The 14,515-nt window shown below is 50.0% G+C and overlaps 1 long non-coding RNA gene across 2 annotated transcripts in view; it reads left to right on the top strand.

Annotated features, from left to right (window-relative positions):
* Positions 1-1,289: 1,289 nt before the first annotated feature.
* Positions 1,290-14,515, top strand: part of LOC143822508 (uncharacterized) — a 108,188-nt gene continuing 94,962 nt past the window's right edge. The window contains exons 1-3 of one of the 2 annotated variants that reach the window (XR_013226185.1): positions 1,290-1,482; positions 3,528-3,693; positions 8,353-8,573. This is a non-coding gene — a long non-coding RNA (uncharacterized LOC143822508). Of the gene's footprint in view, positions 1,483-3,527; positions 3,694-8,352; positions 9,433-14,515 lie in introns of those variants that run through there. The other variant, XR_013226180.1, reaches the window with a different exon arrangement.

Here is a 14,515-nt window from a genome sequence, read left to right as displayed (position 1 = left end):
CGTCAGGCCAGGGGAAGGCTCCAGAGAGCCTCAGGTGGGGTGGGGGGGCGGCCGGCCCTCTCCTGGCTGCTGGAGCGGCTTCGCAGTTGCTCCTTTGCCGCTGGCCTGAAGCTGCGTCAGGCCAGGGGAAGGCTCCAGAGAGCCTCGGGTGGGGTGGGGGGGCGGCCGGCCCTCTCCTGGCTGCTGGAGCGGCTTCGCAGCGTCGTATACCCTGCGCAGCCGCTCCAGCAGCCAGGAGAGGGCTTCGGAGAGCGTCGGGTGGGGTGGGGGGGCGGCCGGCCCTCTCCTGGCTGCTGGAGCGGCTTCGCAGCGTCGTAGACGCTGCGCAGCCGCTCCAGCAGCCAGGAGAGGGCTTCGGAGAGCGTCGGGTGGGGGGGGGCGGCCGGCCCTCTCCTGGCTGCTGGAGCGGCTTCGCAGCGTCGTAGACGCTGCGCAGCCGCTCCAGCAGCCAGGAGAGGGCTTCGGAGAGCGTCGGGTGGGGTGGGGGGGCGGCCGGCCCTCTCCTGGCTGCTGGAGCGGCTTCGCAGCGTCGTAGACGCTGCGCAGCCGCTCCAGCAGCCAGGAGAGGGCTTCGGAGAGCGTCGGGTGGGGGGGGGGGCGGCCAGCCCTCTCCTGGCTGCTGGAGCGGCTTCGCAGAGTCGTAGACGCTGCGCAGCCGCTCCAGCAGCCAGGAGAGGGCTTCGGAGAGCGTCGGGTGGGGTGGGGGGGCGGCCGGCCCTCTCCTGGCTGCTGGAGCGGCTTCGCAGCGTCGTAGACGCTGCGCAGCCGCTCCAGCAGCCAGGAGAGGGCTTCGGAGAGCGTCGGGTGGGGTGGGGGGGGTGGCCGGCCCTCTCCTGGCTGCTGGAGCGGCTTCGCAGCGTCGTAGACGCTGCGCAGCCGCTCCAGCAGCCAGGAGAGGGCTTCGGAGAGCGTCGGGTGGGGTGGGGGGGGCGGCCGGCCCTCTCCTGGCTGCTGGAGCGGCTGCGCAGCGTCTACGACGCTGCGCAGTTGCTCCAGCAGCCAGGAGAGGGCTTCAGAGAGCATCGGGTGGGGTGGGGGGGCGGCCGGCCCTCTCCTGGCTGCTGGAGCGGAGGGCTTCAGAGAGCATCGGGTGGGGTGGGGTGGGGTGGGGTGGGGTGGGGGGGCGGCCGGCCCTCTCCTGGCTGCTGGAGCGGCTTCGCAGCGTCGTAGACGCTGCGCAGCCGCTCCAGCAGCCAGGAGAGGGCTTTAGAGAGCATCGGGTGGGGTGGGGGGGCGGCCGGGCAGGGCTTCAGAGAGCCTGGGGGGCGGGGGCCGCCGGCCTTCTGGCTGCCGGAGCGGCGAACGCGGCGAAGAGCCGCCGCCCAATCTCAGTTCGCCCCGTTGACCAGTCGGCCCAACTTCGTCGCCAAAACACTGAGCCCCAATGACCAGCCACCACGGGAGCCCACACCCTGCTTGCCAATGCAAGCAGAATGGCGCCGCGTAGCTGCACCCCATCCTCAAAAATGGCCCCTCTGGACGGTAAGCTCCCTCGCCTCTTTCTGCCTAATTGGGCAGCACGCCGCACAACAAGCTGCATTATTGATTCAGAAGCCTTCAAGATAAAAACTAGATGCTGTTCGTTTTTTTAAAGTTGGAAGACAGGACAAGGATTACTTGGATTGAATAAATAACGCTGTCTTACCCACATCAAGCCTTGAGAGGAGCCTGACAGAGCACAAGTTCAAACAAGGAAGTTATTTGCCAGGTAGTAGACCCTGAGTGCTGCTCCACTACCAAACAATCAGAAGACTTCTGACAAACTGCAAGCACTTAATAACATTTGCTTGCCAACTGCTAATTACCCCTTTGAATGATTCAGTTATGCCTGCTACTAGATAATTAGTTTAGTCATTTATGGCTGCACGTCCGCATCCACGGGCCCCTGCCAGCACCCCCCAACCCACACTCACTGCTAGCGCCCATTGCATTTAGAACTGCAATGGGCTTGATTACTAGTAATAATAATAAAAGGCATCCAGGACAAATGCATAGACAGAACTGAGGCTTTTGGCCCCTGGGTCAGGTATGTAGAACAGAGGCACACATCTTCCCCCCTCCCTTGGGAAAGGGACAAAATGCCTTTCAAAGGAAGGCGGAACATTCTAGATACCCTAACTACAAAGGGGGCTAAGAGACCATGGGGGAGAGGTGGGTGGAAAAAGGTAGGTGAGGAATTGTTGTGAGAAAGCTAGGCACATGGAGAACATCACAGGACAAGCAATATATATAGCAGAAATGGGAGAGAGATTAGGAGATTTGAATTCTCTTTGCAATTGATCACCATCTGCTTAAATGTCTATAAGGGGTGTTTTTTATGGGCTTTTATGATATTTTACTGTATTTGTGTTATGTTGTCAACCTCCACATCACCCTGCCAACGAAAGTGTGTTTAGTCAAGGCTATGGTCTTCCCAGTTGCAATGTATGGCTGTGAAAATTGGACCATAAGGAAGGCCGAGCGTCAAAGAATTGAGGTTTTTGAACTCTGGTGCTGGAGAAGACTCTTGCGAGTCCCTTGGACTGCAAGGCGAACAAACCGGTCAGTCCTAGAGGAGATCAGCCCTGACTGCTCCTTAGAAGGCCAGATCCTAAAGATGAAACTCAAATAATTTGGCCACCTCATAGGAAGGAAAGACTCCCTGGAGAAGAGCCTAATGCTGGGAGCGACTGAGGGCAAAAGAAGAAGGGGACGACAGAGAATGAGGTGGCTGGATGGAGTCCCTGAAGCAGTTGGCGCGAGCTTAAATGGACTCTTGGAAATGGTAGAGGACAGGAAGGCCTAGAGGATCATTGTCCAAGGGGTCGCGATGGGTCGGACACGACTTTGCACTTAACAACAACAACAACAATCGCCACAAGACCTTTGGAGAGGGGCGGTATAAACATCAAAAACTGAAACCAAAAATAAAATAAAATTCCAGGGGGGTTCTGACAGCAATGATGCAAGGCTTGCTGCAGGGGAGGGAGGGCTGAAGGGAGCAGACCGTGTCGCCGCTCAGTCTCTCGGAACAGCAAAGCAAGATCATAGAATCATAGAATCATAGAGTTGGAAGGGGCCATACAGGCCATCTAGTCCAACCCCCTGCTCAACACAGGATTAGCCCAAAGCATCCTAAAGCATCCAAGAAAAGTGTGTGTCCAACCTTTGTTTGAAGACTGCCAGTGAGGGGGAGCTCACCACCTCCTTAGGCAGCCTATTCCACTGCTGAACTACTCTGACTGTGAAAATCTTTTTCCTGATATCTAGCCTATATCGTTGTACTTGAAGTTTAAACCCATTACTGCGTGTCCTCTCCTCTGCAGCCAGCAGAAACAGCATCCTGCCCTCCTCCAAAGGACAACCTTTCAAATACTTAAAGAGGGCTATCATGTCCCCTCTCAACCTCCTTTTCTCCAAGATGCTTGACCCCACGAGCTGCTTTGACCGTTGCAAGCTCTATCCCCCCACCCACATTACCCCAGACTCTGCCAGCCACATGCATGCACGAGCACCAAGCCTGAGTCTTTCTCTCTTCTGTCTCTCAGAGCCTCATCCATCAAGTACCAGCATTGGGGATGGGCAGTGAGAGCATGCGCAGGAGTAACCCAGGCTCTGCCGCTCCCCTCTGCACCTGCACCTGCTGCTCGTCTTGTCCTGCCGCCTTCTGGGTGGCACCCCACCTGCACTCCCCCCTTTTCCCACCAAGGACTGGTGAGTGAGTCCAGAGCGTGGGGCCTTTTCAGGACACCTGCTTTTACCCAGGAAAGGGAGGAGGGAGGGAGGTGGAGGATGCACTTCTTGGAGGTTATCCTTGAGAAATGGGTGGGCGCCATGGCTCTAGAGTGGGAGGGATGAATGGTAGTTCTGCCTTGAACTGATTAGATGCATAGGTGCTTAAATGGAGAAATATGAATTTTAAAAAAAATTAGCGGGCATTGCGGAACCTTTAAAACACGGAGAAAGAGGGATTGGTTGCTTGACTTGATTGACAGGTGGAAGAGATTGCATGCAAATTTCCAGCAGCAGTTGTGGAGGATAATACATGCAAAAAGATGGCAGACAAGAGCAAGACAGCAAAAAGGAAAGGAGGGGCTGGGAGGCATGATAATATTTAGTGCTACTAAATTTAGTGCCTCACCAGCCATTCAGCTGGTGTAACGCTATGTTTAGTGATGTGAGGAAATGCCCCTGTTTCTCTCCCGTCTTTCATCTACATAAGGAACATGCATGAAGGTATCATATATTGAGTCAAACTGTCAGTCTACAAAGCCCGGTGCATTCTCTACTTTGTCTGGCATGGATTGTCTAGGAGCAGGTCAAAGTCTTCCACACTCTGGCTTTATGCTCTGTTCCCGGCCCTAGGGAAGCGTGCCTAGCCTCGACCAGGCCCAGGGCCTTTTCAGTCCTGGCCCCCACCTGGTGGAATGAGCTCCCGGGTGAGCAAAAGGAAGCAATCTGCTTCCAATGTGGGAGACAGGGCGGAGTTTTCAAGGCTCACCTCAAGCATGGGTTGAGGGCCCCATGGTGGGAGTGGGCTCTTGTGGGCTGCTTTATCTCGTTTCCAGGTTGGCCCACAACACAAAGGAGGTTCCAGAGCAGTTTCCAGATGAGCTGTGGAGTCTTGGAGTTCCTTGATTCTTGAAGGGGTGTTGGGCTGACTGATGCCCTCAACCAGGAAGGCCTACAAGGGAGCGTTCTGGGGATTTTTGGGGTTCATCAGAAGGGTAGGACAATGCTTTGACAAGTATCTTGGACAAGGATTTGGTGTTACAGTATTTGACCCATTTGCGACAGAAAAGATTACCACACAGCACTATGAAGTTTCACCTTGCCAGTCTGGCTTTTTATGGCATGGTCTTGGGGCAATGGGACCCTGGTTCATCATTTCTGGCCTGCAGGCTGTTAGAAGGTTGGGCGCATATAGACCCCAAATGCAGGGACCTGAGGAGTCCTGTTACGCTGAGCATTTTACGAGAGTTGCTCACACAATCGGGGTTGGTATGCTTCATTTATTATGAGGCAGTTATGTTCTGGGCCATTTTTACATTGGCCTTTTATGGGGCTCTTCACAGCAGTGATTTCCTGGCTCTGGCCAGGGCCTCTGGAGATAGTTCCACTGTTGCGTGGAGTGCTGTGGAAGTCGTGGCCAATGAGGTATGGGTTATGCTGCATAGGTCAAAGACTGATTAGCAGGGACATGGGGTGGTGGTAAAACTTCACCAGGATTACTGGTGGGGCCCCTTGCCTGCTTCAGGCCATGGGGGCCTATTTGCGGCTGAGGCTTGACATGGCTGGTGTGCTGTTTGTGCATTGTCTCTCGCGCTACCAATTTGTTGCCATAATGTGTGCAAGCCTGTGTAAGTTAGGCATGCCAGCAGAATGTTACAGCACACATTCCCTTTGGATTGGGGCAGCTACACAGACCTATCAGGATGGGGCCTCACAATAGCAAATCATTGGGGTGGGGCATTGGAGGATGGCGGCGTATACAACGTAGATCCATGTCTAGCCTGTGACTGGTTTCAGGACATCTTTCAGTGTTGCTGACAGTCTTGATCTTGGGTCACAATTACGTGTACTGGGCGGGCTGCAACACTCCCAGCTCTGGTTGGGCCACTGACCTCAGTTTGGGCAATCCTGTTTGCATACATGCCCAGTGGATGGGGCAGCAAGGAATGCACTGGACAGCTCTGCTTGATATCGGTGGCATGTGAAGGTTGGAACCGAGGGTGCCAGTGGCATTGGTCATACACCTGGGGGGCAATGATCTGCATCGCCGCAGATCTTGCCATTTTAAGCCAACAGCTTAAATGGTTGGGCTGGGCTAGTCACCTGGACCTGGATTATAACGTCAAGGCCCTATACAAGGGTGAGGTGGTTCACGTGTCAGCCTGAAGAAACGACAATTGGGTGGGACCATGCTGTTACCCTGGTTGCAGAGCAGGAGGCATGTTGACGGGAACGTGGCTGGGCAATGGCCATGTTATTGTGGCGGGTTACATGGAAGGGATCCTGGTTTGGGGAGGAGTCTAGCATTTGTGCTGCAAGTTATACATGAGCACCTACTCATGTTGTATGAACCGAAAGAAGCCGCGTTCACCACTACAGCAGCTCACCACTGGCTCCTTCTCCTGGCTCTGCTGCATATGCATAAAACATTCAATCTGGTGGCTTGCTGTGACTTTGCAATTTAACACATCATTTAGGTGCACAGGTTGGAGTGAGAAATCAGCTGTACCAATGGCATGTGACTGAGGTGGACCTCAGAATGTGATTGTGGCTGGCATAGGGCACAGGGCCGTTTTCTTTTCTTAGAGGATGCATTGTATCATGTGATAATGTGTAAGGCAGATAACTCATGGAAAGCCAAGAGGATTTTCAAGGCAGTAGAAGTACAGAGGTTCTTTTCCATTGCCTGCTTAGCTTCTGGGACCTGGAGAGATCTGACTCGTCTTTTCCATCCAGGTCAGAACCTTTCATAACATACGGGGACTTTAATTTGTGAATGCAACAGTGTCAGCCATCTCCAGATAAACCAGGCATAGATTCTTATAGACTTCTCCCATAAAAATCCCAAGTCTGTTTTCCCTACTTCCTATCAAACCACAAACTGGAACTGTCTATATTTTTTCATTTCCCCATCGAAATTAATATATTCAGCCCAGCCACAGTTCTTTTGCAGTACGTATTTCATTGTCTTCCTTTCCATTATTTATGAGCACATAGAAAGCTTAGCAAAGCACTTTATGGCTCCGTTTTTGTTCAGCTAGAAGTGCTGCATGGAGAAATTTAGGGAAGCAAGACAGGGAGATTTGTTAAAGGAGCTCCTCTAGTCAAAGGAAAAGGAGAGTGCTTCTCACCTCTGCCCCTGCATGCACAACTAAAACCTGGTCCCTGAGAAGCATCTATTCTCTTCCATCTGGCTATAATGCTCCCAAGTAGGCTGGTGAATCAGCTGGGTAACCAGCTTTCCACCAGAGCTGTTTTGCTGAAGGCCTTTCCAACAGCCACCTGCTCCTCCCTCCCCCAGCCACCACAGGAAGCTCAACAGGAGACCTGGGCGCACCTGGAAGATACTTACAGTGGGAAGGCAGATGGATCTGAGCGTATGGTCTCACTGGGTCATCTGCACCCAGCAGATGAAGAACTTTGTCCATGTGATCAGGGATGCTGCTCTCCTGCCCTCCCTCATTGCAGGGAGCTCTCCCTGCTCAGAAGCCAGCAATTCTGCTAGGGTTGGCAGGTGACTCAGATCAGTTCCCTTGGAGAAAATGGCATTATACCCCATGGAGATCCTGCCCCTTCTCAAGCCCCCTTTCACCTTAGGCTCCACCAACAAAACCTCCAGGAATGTCCCACCCCAGATTTGGCAGCCATGAACTACACAAAGATCGGTGGGGTCTATGTGCTTGTATCTGCCTGTGAGGTTTCTGCCAATCGTCCCAATAATGAATCTTTAACTTGGTGTAAAAGATCGAATTATTGAAAGTAATGAAAGCAAACCCAAATCAATATGTTGACAAAACTGGCTAGTAACAATAGGGTTTTGGTTTATATTCCAGATCCCACACCTGCTCCTCTGGATTCAGTAGAACTTCAAAGACAAAACAAATGGAGCTGTGTGAAATCAGCAGGTCCTTATCAAAGACACCAAAACAGCCACCTTAGGAGTATTTGGGAGATGGGGGGGGGGGGGGATGTGAACACAAGCAGGAAAGGGAACCTAAATGGCAGGCCAATAAAAGTAGGAAGGGGCACCCCAGCCTACCCTGATAAAAGGAAAGAAAAACCTACAGTTACCTCCCATCCTGACTGCATCATCTATGGCAGAAAGGCACTTCTGACTCTGCTCCCTCTTTGTACATCCAGTCAATGGACAGTGTAGACAAAACTACTGTTCCCATCAAAGGCAGGTCTACCGTATCCCCTTTGCCACCCTGTGGAATCATCTGTTGATGGCTGGTGGATTTGTTGGCATATGAGCGAGCTGGCTGGTGGTGGAAAGAGCCATCACGTTGCAACTGACTTATGGTGGCCCTTCAGGGTTTTCAAGGCAAGAGGTGTTCACAGGTGGTTTGCTGTTGCCTAGCAGCTCCAGGCTTCCTTAGTGGTCAACCATCCAAATACTGGCCAAGCCTGAGCTGTTGGAGTGAGTGAGCGACTCAGCATGCCAGGACATCACTCTAAGGTAATGTGACCAGATTTTAACATTGCCAGGTGCCCCCAGATGTCCCTCCAAAAGTGGCACAATCTGGTCACCTTACTTTAAGGCCATATTAGCATTATCTCCTTGTGTGGGATACCTCTCTTGGTCTTTACCTGGAAGCTGCCCTCTGACCTCCTCCCTTTTCTCTCACTTTATCATCTCAGTCCCTTCGCATGACCTTCCATTGAGAGACGTCTCTACTGGTGACATATGAAGCTGTCTTCTACTGAATCAGATCCTTGGTCCATCGAGGTCAGAATAATCTACTCAGACTGGCAGTGGCTCCCTAGAGTCTCAGGCAGGCTGAGATCTTTCACATCATCTACTGCCTGGACCTTTTAACAGAAGATGCCAGGAATTGAATCCAAGACCTACTGTACTCAAAGTAAGGCTCTTCCAGTTTGCCACAGCCCCTCCCCTGTTCTCTCCTGTAGAAACATAGCCCTCATACTTCCACACACATGACGCTGGATAAGCTGGCCATTTGTGATTCTCATTAGATGAGGCTTCTCTCCCTCCTTTCAACTACAACCTGCATGTGAACTGGATCTACTTGAATAAATGGGAGTTTACTCCTTTTTTCCTTGCAATATACTTATAGGGAGATTTATTGCTTCTGTGACTCGGTAAACTCTGATTACCTGTTAATTTATACTTTTAACTGGAGATGCTGGGATTGAAGCTGGGACCTACTTCATGCCAAGCATAGCCCCACTCCCTGCTCAGTGCAGGATTAGCCTCAAACATCCATGATAAGTATCTGTCCAGCCGCTGCTTGAAGACGGCCAGTGAGGGGGAGCTCCCCACCTCCTTAGGCAGCCCATTCCACTGCAGAACTAGACTCACAGAATCCTAGAGTGGGAAGGGGCCATGCAGGCCATCTAGTCCCACCCCCTGCTCAGTGTAGTATCAGCCTCAAGCATCCAGGAGAAGGATCTGTCCAGCCACTGTTTGAAGACCGCCAGTGAGGGGGAGCTCACCACCTCCTTCAGCAGCCAATTCAACTACTGAACTACTCTTAACTGTGAAATTGGCCAGAAATTTGGGTGTGATTGTGGGTGCCTCCCTTTTTATGGAAGCCCAGGTCACAGGGGTAGCCCACACAACATTTTTCCACCTTTGCCATGCTGGACTACTAGCACCTTATCTGCTTCCAGACTGTCTGGCTACAGTGATCCATGTAACAGTCACCTCCAGATTAGATTTTGGTAACTCAGTCTACCTTGCCTTTGACCTGGAAAATGCAGCTGGTACAAAATGCAGCTGTCAAGGTTCATCTTGGAGGGCCCACATCCAGCCTGTCCTGAAGCAGCTGAAGCAGGTGCTTTGGTTTCCAGTTGTATCCTGGTTCAGTTTCAAGGTTCTGGTATTAACCTTTAAGGCCATCTGTGGCTTGGGTCCTGCCTATCTGAGGGACCGCCTGCATGCCTATGCCCCTTGTAAGGTTGTATTCTCTGCAGGTGTGAATCTACTTGTGGTCCAGAGAAGCAAGCCTGGCCTCAATCCAGGCCAGGGCCTTTTTGGTCCTAGCCCCAGCCCGGTAGAATGAGCTCCCGGAAAAGCTGAGGGCCCTGATGGAGCCGTCTCTGTTCTGCAGGGTCTGCAAAATGGAGCTTTCCCGCTAGCTCTTTGATTGAGGCTGGATTCTCCAGGTACAACTGGAGCCGCTACTTGTTATGAACCCCGGTTCCTGACCTGAGTTTCACCTGAATTCTCCCAGAGACTCCCGGGTGGTTGTCATAAAGCCATAAATCGCTTGCTGGTTCCTCTCCTCCCTTTACATGCCAAAGCATCTCACTGCCAGAACACCTTATCTCATCCTGCTCTCAATGACCTTGATAGAAGCTGTGAAGTCTCAATACCTGTAATGTTTTAGATCAAAGCAGGGACCAGATGGCCCTTTGAGAACCATGGTATTTTCCCACCTTGTGCACCCCTCTTCCCTCCTCCCCTATTTGGTCTCCTGTATAAGTACCCTATGGGGGACTATTGATCCTTTGTCTCTGCCAAGGAGTATGTTCATCGAACTTTGCCTGTAGATGCCTTTTGTATTAGTCTTTCAAATAAAGCTTCCCTTTGGATTTCACAAGCACTGTGGTCTCGGGGACTGGCTTTTGCAAGGACTTGACTCGGGTGTCTTCTGCCTGGTTCCTGACACTACTCTGGCCACATTCTGCGTATCTTGTACCTGTGGTAGCTTGATTGTGAATTGAGAAACATTTGGGGATTATGCCACCATTTTAGGAGGTTACGGGTTTTATGGGGGTTTTATGTATTATGTATACCCAGCTTGCTGGGGAGTAAACGGTAATGACTGGGGAAGGCACTGGCAAACCACCCCGTATTGAGTTTGCCATGAAAACGCTACAAGGCATCACCCCAAGGGTCAGACATGACTCGGTGCTTGCACAGGGGATACCTTTACCCTTTACCTATGTATTTTTAGCATGAGGGGTGTGATTTATTTATTGGGGTTTGTTTTCTGCTTTGTACAACCCACCACGAGTCCCGGAGAGTGGCGTGATAAAAATCTAATAAACAAACAAACAACAAACAAACAGACAAAAAATAAATATCCCCCCCCCCGTTATCTAGTTGTTTTAAGCCCATTACTGTGGCCCTATTCTCTGCTACCAGTTGGAACCACCCCCTGCCTTCCCCCAACTGTCAACCTTTCAAATACTTAAAGACTGCAGTCATGTCCCCTTTCAACCTCCTCTTCTCCAGGCTGAAGAAGAGGGCTCCAGCCCTTCAGCCTTTCCTCATAAGGCTTGATCCCCAGACCCCGGATCATCCTCGTCACTCTCCTCTGAACCTTCTCAATTTTGTCCACATCCTTTTTGAAGTGAGGCCTCCAAAACTGCACAGAGTTCTTCTTATCAGCTTTCTTCATTGTCCATCTTTCCCACTCATACATAGTAATGGGGAATACAATGGCATGAATTATCTTGATCTTGATTTCCAGCTCCATATCCTTGGCAATCATTTCAGCCACCTCATGGCTTCCCTCCCTAGACTCAATCTCCTTTCGACTTGGGCAAAATCCTAGAGTTTTGTGTCTGGGGCTGGAAGGTTTTGAGGAGGGAATTGGGGCTGGCTGGTTTTGAGGAGGGACAAGGAAATTGGCAGGGATGTGATAACAGAGAGTCCCTGTTACTTCCCAAACAGCATTTGGCAATAAATCACATGACCTGTTCACCTTTATCTGTACCCATAAGATTTTTTTCCTTTTGTGGTGTGTGTGTGTGTGTGGGGGGGGGGTTCAGCATTCACCATGACTCCCCCTTGACCTTTAATTTAATTTTTAAGTCATTTATTTATGGTCCTTTGACCAGCAGTTTCCAACAAACTGATAAAATTATGTCCTCAGTGTTTAAACATAGTACTAAAAGGTAAAGGTAAAGGTATCCCCTGTGCAAGCACCGAGTCATGTCTGACCCTTGGGGTGACGCCCTCTAGCGTTTTCATGGCAGACTCAATACGGGGTGGTTTGCCAGTGCCTTCCCCAGTCATTACCGTTTACCCCCCAGCAAACAAGCTGGGTACTCATTTTACCGACCTCGGAAGGATGGAAGGCTGAGTCAACCTTGAGCCGGCTGCTGGGATTGAACTCCCAACCTTATGGGCAGACAGCTTCAGACAGCATATCGCTGCCTTACCACTCTGCGCCACAAGAGGCTCTAAACATAGTACTAAACAATGCCAAATCATTACATACAGGGATTAAATCAATGAGGCATAAATACGTAAGATTAATAATATGTGTCAGTAACAATTTTTAAAAGGCTCCAATAAGAAATACGTTAACAATATACAAAGGGATAAAATTGTGTTGATATTAAAAGCGCTTTGCATTTGCAAATCACTGTATAGCAAGACTTTGAAACCATCTGTGAGATTCTCTTATGACCATCATCCCAAAAAGGTCTCAGTATTACGCCCTCAGGGTATTTGAAATACTTTTCAATGTGGGTAAAATGCATAAGGTGGGGCATAGGGAACCATTTCCTGTCTTCCATCTTATAGAGAGCAAAATAATAAAACGTGGGCAATTGTCTCAATTACCTTCTGGACATTTGCTTTTCGGGGGTGCCTCTGAAGGAAGATGAAGTTAGAGACTGCAATTAGTGCTGCTTTTGGTGATGCTTTTTATGGCTCCCTCAGACTGGAGTGTTGGTTTGGTATCTGCTGCTGCTAAATTTGACCTGGATGGCTGTACTCATTGACTTTTCTCACCAGGCTTGGTGGATTTTATATTTGGGGGGAGGCTGAAATGTTATTTGGGTGCTGCTGGTAATGTTTGGGTGTGGGGTGATGTTTCGTTTTTACCATGTTTTTCATACTTTTTTAGGAAGTCATGTTGAGTACTCAGATCGTATAAAGGTGGTCAGGATACATGAGTGGTGCATTGATGAGATTCCTAATTTCTGTTGACTCCTATGTGAGGGGATGTTGGCATGGCAGGGTGTCAGCCTCCAGGTGGGGCCTGGAATGCCCCAGGATTACAGCTCATCCCCAGAGGGCAGAGATCAGTTCTCCTTGAAGAAATGGATGCTTTGGAGGGGGGAGGACTCCAGGACATTGCACCCAGTGACGTCCTGGTCCTTCCCAGGCTCCATCCCCAAATCTCCAGGAGTTTTCCAGCCTGGATCTGGCAACCCTACCCCCATCTCTGCAAGCGACTAGGACAACCCCAGTCTGTGTCTTCGACAACCTTTGGAAACAGGGGACGATTTATAGCACCATGTTGAGTCTTTTGGTAGAATCGGTCACCATAGCAAAGTGCTTGGTCAAAGCTTTGCAGTTTCTCTGTTCTAAGGTGTAGCCAAGCCTGTCCTTTCCGTATGCAAAGCTGCCTGCAGTCCTTTGAGCCGAATCAAATCCACATCTCTATTGATTTGTCTCACCTTCGCTTGCTTCATTATTCAATTTTACCTAAATTTGTTCCCATCTAAAGATATTGTAAGCTGCAATAAAACATGAATTGCAGTATGCATTACCCTTTATCTGTTTTTCCAGAGTGTCATTTTTGACCCAACTTTATCTTTTGGTTTTCGGTGATTAAATAAATGAATACTTCAGAAGAACTCTCTGGGGCTTTACGCACCAGGATCTTTGTTGCAAATTGGTCACTTAATGAAAAATTGCCATTTAAAATAGTGGAATTCGTTGTTGTGCATACCTGCCTTTGTAGTGGAATCCAGTTGCGTTTTGTAGCGTTTCCCACAGCTTCCGGTCTCGGCAGAAATCGCTAGAAAGGAAGCGCTATTGCCAAGCTCGTCCCACCCCTGGCCGTCAAGCAGCCAATGGGCAGCCGTTAGCATGCTCCCAAACAGCCCCTTTCCCTTTAAGAAAGGTTTTTTTAAAAAAAAAACAGACCCATTGTAACGAATCTGTGTAGATTCGTTGCAACGGAGAGACCCATCCAGCTGCCTAATGTGTTTGAGCTGTCGTTTGATCGTATGATCGTTGCCACGCTGCCTCGAGTGAAATCCCCCCCCCTCTCACGGGCCCGATTTTCGGCTGAATGAATGTGTAAAAATTAATGGGAAAATACATCAGCAAACGGGCTTTTCTGTGGTTTGTGCTTAGTGACTAAAGGTGAAGGACTGAAGCCAGGGAAGCCTCTAAACAGAAAGAGACTCGCTGGTGCATTTATCCCCGCTCGCTCGGAGAAAAAAAAATGGCGATGGCTTCGCCGGAAGTTTGGAGGACAGGCTCAGGAGGAGGGACTTTGAAGAAACCGCAACAATGTTAACGCACAGGTCTTTTTCGCTAGTGTTGCAGATTGGTTGCAAGAGTGTAGCGCTTTCCGGAGGGTGAATCCACTTTTTGGGATTCCCCTGAAAGCGCTACAAGTAAGCGCTTTTTGCAGATTGGTTTCAGGTGTGTGGCAGATTGTCTACGACGTCGTGCGTTATGGCAAATCAATAGCGTTTCCAATTGGCAACCATTGTGCGATTTTGAAGGCGTGCAAAAAGCCCCTCAGATTTGGATCTACTTATTTGTGGTTTGGATGCTTTAAATATTGCCCACTTGCTTTCCAGTGCCAAAAGAGGGCTAAAGTCAGTAACAAAATAAATTACAAACAATTATTTTCAACACAAATTGATAAAGCCAATAGACAGTAAAAACTAGCAAGAATGCCAAAATCAAAAACAAACAAACAAAAAACCCAGCTTCAGCCTTTTCTGCATACATATCTTATTCTCAGTTTTCCCTGAGTCAGTATGGCTTTAATTCAAATGCTGTGTCTACCCTGCCCCTTTCATTTTTCTCTGATTTTTCCTCTTGGAATCTGGAGGGTATGCTCTGCATATCAATGAA

Source organism: Paroedura picta, chromosome 1, assembly GCF_049243985.1.
Source record: "Paroedura picta isolate Pp20150507F chromosome 1, Ppicta_v3.0, whole genome shotgun sequence".
NCBI lineage: Eukaryota > Metazoa > Chordata > Lepidosauria > Squamata > Gekkonidae > Paroedura > Paroedura picta.
Note: the sequence above shows the minus strand (reverse complement) of the source record. Positions and strands in the feature narration are given on the sequence as shown.